Source organism: Solanum tuberosum, unplaced genomic scaffold (genome assembly GCF_000226075.1).
Source record: "Solanum tuberosum cultivar DM 1-3 516 R44 unplaced genomic scaffold, SolTub_3.0 scf00019, whole genome shotgun sequence".
NCBI lineage: Eukaryota > Viridiplantae > Streptophyta > Magnoliopsida > Solanales > Solanaceae > Solanum > Solanum tuberosum.
Window position 1 is genome coordinate 1,633,799 of NW_006238945.1, and position 6,783 is coordinate 1,640,581.

Genomic DNA, 6,783 nt, shown 5'->3' on the forward strand with positions numbered 1-6,783 from the left:
CAAGTATTTCCATCAAGTGGGTATGATAGAAAATGTCTTTAAACACGTCTAGGATGAAGATTCTTGGATACCCATTTCCAATTTCTTGGAGTTGAAAACCTTCAAGTTCAAGAACAATGTCTCCAAAAAAACTCTAAGAACTAAAAACTGAAAATATTCTAAGTCTCAGTAATAATTCTCTACAACTTGATACTAAGCTATAGAATTAAATGAGTATTTATAGTTTTCAAAAATTTGTGTTGCGAAGGACCACTCGGCGTAGTTAGTCGGGATCACCGATACACTCGGCGATCCGCCCTTTGGTCAGGTTCATCGCCTTTCAGCTTTTGCCTTCAACATCTTTGCGTTTGATTCATTGGGTGACAGGGAACTATTTCGCGAAACTACTCGGCGATGCGCCGACTGCTCCCTTTCCTCGCTGACTTGATCTATTCCTTTAGGGCTTAGCACACTGGAAGATTAGGCAAGATTTGAGGCCTTTCGGCGACTCGCCTAATGGATTAGGCGATCTTCAGGCCGTCTTTTCTTCCTTCTTTCAGCCACTTTGTTCCTTTTTGCTCGATAGCGTCCATGCTTTGTCTCTCAAGTCAAATACTTGAAACTTAAGGATTTAAATTAAATATTAAGACAAAATATGCATTTTAGGACACTAATTCAATCAAAATATAACCCTAAATGAGTCCAAATTGTGGACTCATCGACACCCCCAACTTAAACCTTTGTTTTGTCCTCAAGTAAAACTCAAGTTCAGGAGTTCAAAAAGGATGTCTCAAAACAGTGCTACACAAGACTCAACTTACTCATACAAAGATCAATTGTGTACTCAAAAACTCAAGTTATGACACACCATTATCAAAGATTCTCAAGCTCACAATACTTTGTTCAAATGCAAGTTCAAGCTTTAACTAAGGTATTCAAATGCCCTCACACAAAAAATGATTCCATATTCACACATAATGGTTCAATCATTTAAATCTCTGGAATCAAGATCAACACTCACACTCACAAAGAAGAACACAATGCATGCTTTCACCCATAGGTTTACCCGTATTTTCCAATCAACATTTTCTTTAGCTCACTCAAGATAAAAAAAAAAGGTCTTTTTAAGGCTTGTAATGGGGCTGAGTGCAAAGGTATGGTCATTTAGGCTCAGTGACTTTCATCCTCATTCAATGTGGTGCTCACAACACTTCCTTTCCTCTTCTTTCATCATTTTCTTTAGTGCTCATAAGTCATCCCATTATTCACTTTCCATGGATTGTTCGGAAACCCCATTTCTTTTGTACTTTATTCCATGACTCTTTTTTTTCATTCTTTTCTTTTCTCTTTGTATGGAGAAATTCCATTTTTCTCAACACCATGGGTTAAAGGGACTTTTCTAGCACTTCTTGACTTGTCTTTTCTTTTCACCACACCCCAACTTAGGCTTTTGGCCTAAGTTGGCTATTCAATCAACCACAAATCAAGAGGATTATAGGTAGTGGATTAAGAGAGGTCATGTTTTCATCAAGTTTCTTCCAAAGAAGGGTAAGGCTCAAGGGGTGTTCAACAGAGGTTTTCACACACTCACAAGGTAGGTCACAGAAGAGGTATATGCCAAATTAGCTCACACTCTTCGAAGTTGTCTTAGATCATATCAAGAGATAGCCTTGCTTAGTCGACCGGACCAACAGGGCAAATTCTAGGTGTTATCATGCATGGTTCACAGTAAGCTCATCACACAAGGCATCGACACCAAAGTCAAACAAGACTTCACACTTTTGCTAGTGTGCAACGATCATCACAAGAGAATCAATTTGATACTTGGCTAGTCACAACGAGATGCAAAGAGTTCACATATTTTCTATGTAACTTCACTTGGTCTCATCATAGCTGCACATTCATGTTCGTTCAATTATGAGCACTATTTGAGTCATCAATATTGATCAAAACCGAGACTCAAATTTGCTAAAGAACAGTCACATTCAAGTACACACAAGAGTGGGCGGAAAATTTGAAAGGTCAAAAAATCATTAGCAATTAAAGCATAAGGAACCACAAGCTCAAACATCCACAAAAAGCAGTGCAAAACACAATTGTAAGCATAACGACCCAAATATATAAACAAAACATCGAACATCAATATTCACACAAAGGGTGGGCCTCACACCACCACAAATAAAAAAATATTATTTGTCCTCAAATGCAAATGAAGTAAAGTATATAAAAAGTGAAAGAAAGTAAGACAGAGAGGGAGGTAAAGAGGGGATCATGTCTATGCAGTATCTCCATATGTCTGGGCATTAGTGCCCGGAGTAGTGTTCGAGATCTGGGCATCAGTATCCGGAACTATCTCAAAAACATCAACAGTGTCAGGCCCACTAGGAGTGGCCACCTGCGAATCTGCCCAAAAGGATTGCACAACTGCATAGAACCCCCTGGGCCCATGAAGGAACATTAGGGTTTCGTGGAATAGTTGAAATGGGCTTCCGACAAGAAGATGCATAAATACCCTGGGCTTCCTTGCCCTTTCATTTATCCTCATTCCCACCAGATGTGGGAGGTTTGGTAGCTTTACCTTTGGATGCAACTGCCTCTACATTGGTGATGATTCTCTTTCCCTTTGTTCGGGGTGACCTGTTTCCACCTGTAACCTCAGGTTTGGCTATGTCTGCAACTTCGAGACAAGGTTAGAAAAACATTTTATAGATGCACAAAAAATCAGTTGCAAGCAAACTCACCGATCAAGGTTAGTTCGTTGAAAGCTATAATGCAAAGGGATACAGGGGAGCAGACAAGGGCGAGAAAGATGACTTTCGTCAAGTCGTCGAGTTCCTTTGGCGACCTCAGGCTTCTCAGCGAAAGTTACAGACTCCAACAACTCATTTAGCAAGAATTAAAAGCGAGATGGGGACATTAAGCGAACTGCCGAGTGGTTCGGCGAGCTTGACCCAGCTTGCCAAACGTCCCAATGTGCCTATTGCCAATCCAACTTCTCAAATTTAACCCCGCCATCCCCGAAAACAACATCAAAGCATGCACTAGTTAAGTTAAGCTCTGACCCATAACACCCAAGCATGATACCCACAAAATTTACTTCATTTTAAGCACAAACTTACGGGATTTCGATAATTAAAACATTACGGGCAAGAATATCAAATTAAATCAGGCATTCAAACCTACTGATTCTGTCAGAGAGGTCCAACACACAACAACACGATAAGATTATTGCGAATGAGTACAATTCTCGATATAAATAGCCCAGGGTTCGGAAACCAACCTTTAATGTTGACTAAATTGGGATTAAATCGCTAGGCAGCAATGCAATCCAAGTTTCGAGCACAAATCGAGAACTATTACACTTAGAGAATGCAAATATATAGGGAATAATGTGCAGGTGTGAGGTTGGAAGAATGAAAATGCATAAAAGTGAAAGAATTTGAGAATTTAAACTTTTAGCTTCAAATATCGTCCAGTTCTGTCCCATTCGGTGACATTAGTTGTGATCGTCGATCCATTGGACGTCACGCCGAGCAATCACTTACTTCGTCGAGTTTTATAGAACCCCCAATCAATTTGGAAGTTCAAACGGCGGTAAGAATCGGAATCGCCGACCAGGTCGGCGACTCGCCAATAATTACCTGGGATCGCTGAGTTTTACAGACTCCATTTTGAAGATGTCTTGGGTCAAACGGCGGTTTAGATTGGGTGAACCGACCTATTCGACGATGCGCCGACTGGACCTTGTAGCTCGCCAACCTACAATTTTCAAACACTCTCCACATTTTAACCTGCAAAATCAACACATCATTACTTCTAATACAAAAATAAAGCAATAAAGGGTTTTGAGTTGTCTCCCAAACAACGCCTTAGTTAACGTTGTGGCACGACGCAAGTCACCATTCAAACCTCATTCTCGGGGTTAGCCATAGTCCCATTAGGTAACCCCTCTTTATGATGTGAGTAGAGACATGACATCACTTGGCATATTTGGGTGTCTTGTAGCTGAATGATCATGGAATGGGAGGTCGTCATCTGATTCAACATTTCAACATTCTCTTTTATCTCATTCAACACTCTATCTTGTTCCTCGATTTTGTGTAGAATGAGTGAGATGACCTCTCCATTTTGTCCACCCTCATGCTGCTTCATCTTTTTACACTTGCGAAGAGGAAGGTACTTGCTCTTCTTTTTAAATCTTGCTTCCAACTTCATTACCTTGTTGGACAGATCATCCAGCTGAATCAACAATGCAACCCATTCTTGGTCTTTTTCTGCTTCTTTGTTGGCCTTAGTCATCCCATCAAGGCGTTGGGCTACTAATCTATATGGTTGTCGTATCAAACAACCTACAAAAAGTTGATTAGTAACGCTTCTATTTTCGAGCCAAGGCCTCTATAAAAGCATTCTAGCAGCAATTTGTCTATCATTCCATGATTCGAGCACTGCTGTAGCAATGCCTTAAATTTCTGCCACATATCATAGATAGTCTTACTTTCCAATTGCTGGAATATTAGGAGGTTATCCCTAAAGTTCAATAACCTTAACAGGGGGTGATCTATTTGGTTAACGTTTTCACCCTTTACACTCATTTTTCCTTTTCACGATACACAATTAAGCAAAACAAAACCAAAAATTAAGTAAGTAGAACTACAACTAATAACGAACAAAAATTTTACTAAACTAAAAATTCTCAACTAACACCACTCCTCGGCAGCGGCGCTATTTTTGATAGTTTAACGACGTAATCAAAGACACGACTTCCAATTCAGGTGTCAACGATCGCGTGCAGTAATATAATCCAACCGAATGGGTTGGGGTCGAGTCCCAAGGGAGTGGTTGCAAGAATTACTAAAAAAGTAAAACTATGTTCTAATCAATCATAGTTAAAGACATTAACGAGTAAAAACATAATAGTTTCAAGAAATGACACGAATGTCAATTATCAAATGGGGGGTTTGGATTCAACTAATGAACAAAAACAATAAAATAAATATAAAGATACGACATAGGGAGACGGGATTCTTGGGATGTGGTAGGAATATAACATAAAATATACTATTGGGTAAACGCTATTGATAGTAAATCGTTGAATATTTGTAACTAGGCTAGACTTTAGTGGGGTAAATTCTCTACCGATCAACTTACCCTAAATCAACTCGGTTTCTCTCGAACACTGAGTTGCAACATTTAAGCACAGCCTCCACCTTAGCCCATTCACTCTCTCGAGTTGAATGTGTGGGAGAAGGTCTAGGATTCACTCTCTTGAGCTGAACCCACGACGACCCAATAACCACCGGCTATCAATTTAGTAGTCTTAGTTTTAAAACCTCTCTCTCTCGCAAGCCAAAAACACTAAGATGCAATCGCATTTGCAACTACAATCCCATTAAGCTCAAACACAACTACTAAACTAAATTACATTTAAACAACAAATATACTAACAATAAGCAATACCCAACAGGAAATTTAACCCATATTCATAAAATCACACCCCAAGAATTGGGTTTTAGCTAGACATGAAAAAGAGATAGAAATCAATACCAACAAGTGTTTCCATCAAGTGGGTCTGATAGAAAATGTCTTTAAACACGTCTAGGATGAAGATTCTTGGATACCCAGTTCCAATTTCTTGGAGTTGAAAACCTTCAAGTTCAAGAACAATGCCTCCAAAAAAACTCTAAGAACTAAAAACTGAAAATATTCTAAGTCTCAGTAATAATTCTCTACAACTTGATACTAAGCTACAAAATTAAATGAGTATTTATAGTTTTCAAAAATTTATGTTGCGAAGGACCACTCGGCATAGTTAGTTGGGATCGCCGATACACTCGACGATCTGCCCTTTGGTCAGGTTCATCGCCTTTCAGCTTTTGCCTTCAGCATCTTCACGTTTTGATTCATTGAGTGACATGGAACTGTTTTGTGGAAGTACTCGACGATGCGCCGACTGCTCCCTTTCCTCGCATACTTGATCTTTTCCTTCAGGGCTCAGCACACTGGAACATTAGGCGAGATTTGAGGCCTTTCGGCGACTCGCCTAATGGATTAGGCGATCTTCAGGCCATTTTTTCTTCCTTCTTTCAGCCGCTTTGTTCCTTTTTGCTCGATAACATCCATGCTTTGTCTCTCAAGTCAAATACCTGAAACTTAAGGATTTACATCAGATATTGAGACAAAATATGAATTTTAGGACACTAATTCAATCAAAATATAGTCTTAAATGAGTCCAAATTGTGGACTCATCACCGGAGCAAAATAAATGAAGGAAAGGGTTGTAATAGATAAAGATATACTTAAACTGAATGTAAAGAAATAAATGAGAAAATGTGAGTTTATGAACTCACCATTGTAGTGATGTATCTAGACAGAATTTAGAGAAAGGGGAGAAGAGAATATTATTGATCTAGGAGAAGAAGTTAATCCAATTGAGTCATTTACACTGGCTTATATAGCCTGAAAACTAACCAACTAACTTTCTACTTGACACATTAATCGAGGTAACTAACTAGACTAGTAAGCATCAATTAGCTACACTAAACTAATTAACTAACATTGGAAAATTTACTGTAGTTAACTAACTCGTACAGTAACAGATACAGTAACAGAGTTTTATATTTGAACACACCCTCTCAAGCTGAAGGGTGCAAAATATTAAGCACACCAAGCTTGCCTAAAAGGTATGAATGTTGAGCTTGGCTTAATCCTTTCGTTAGTAGGTCTGCAAGCTGCTGCTGAGTATGAACATAGACAATGTCAACGATTCCTGCTTTGATCTTGTCTCTGATGAAGTGGCAGTCAATT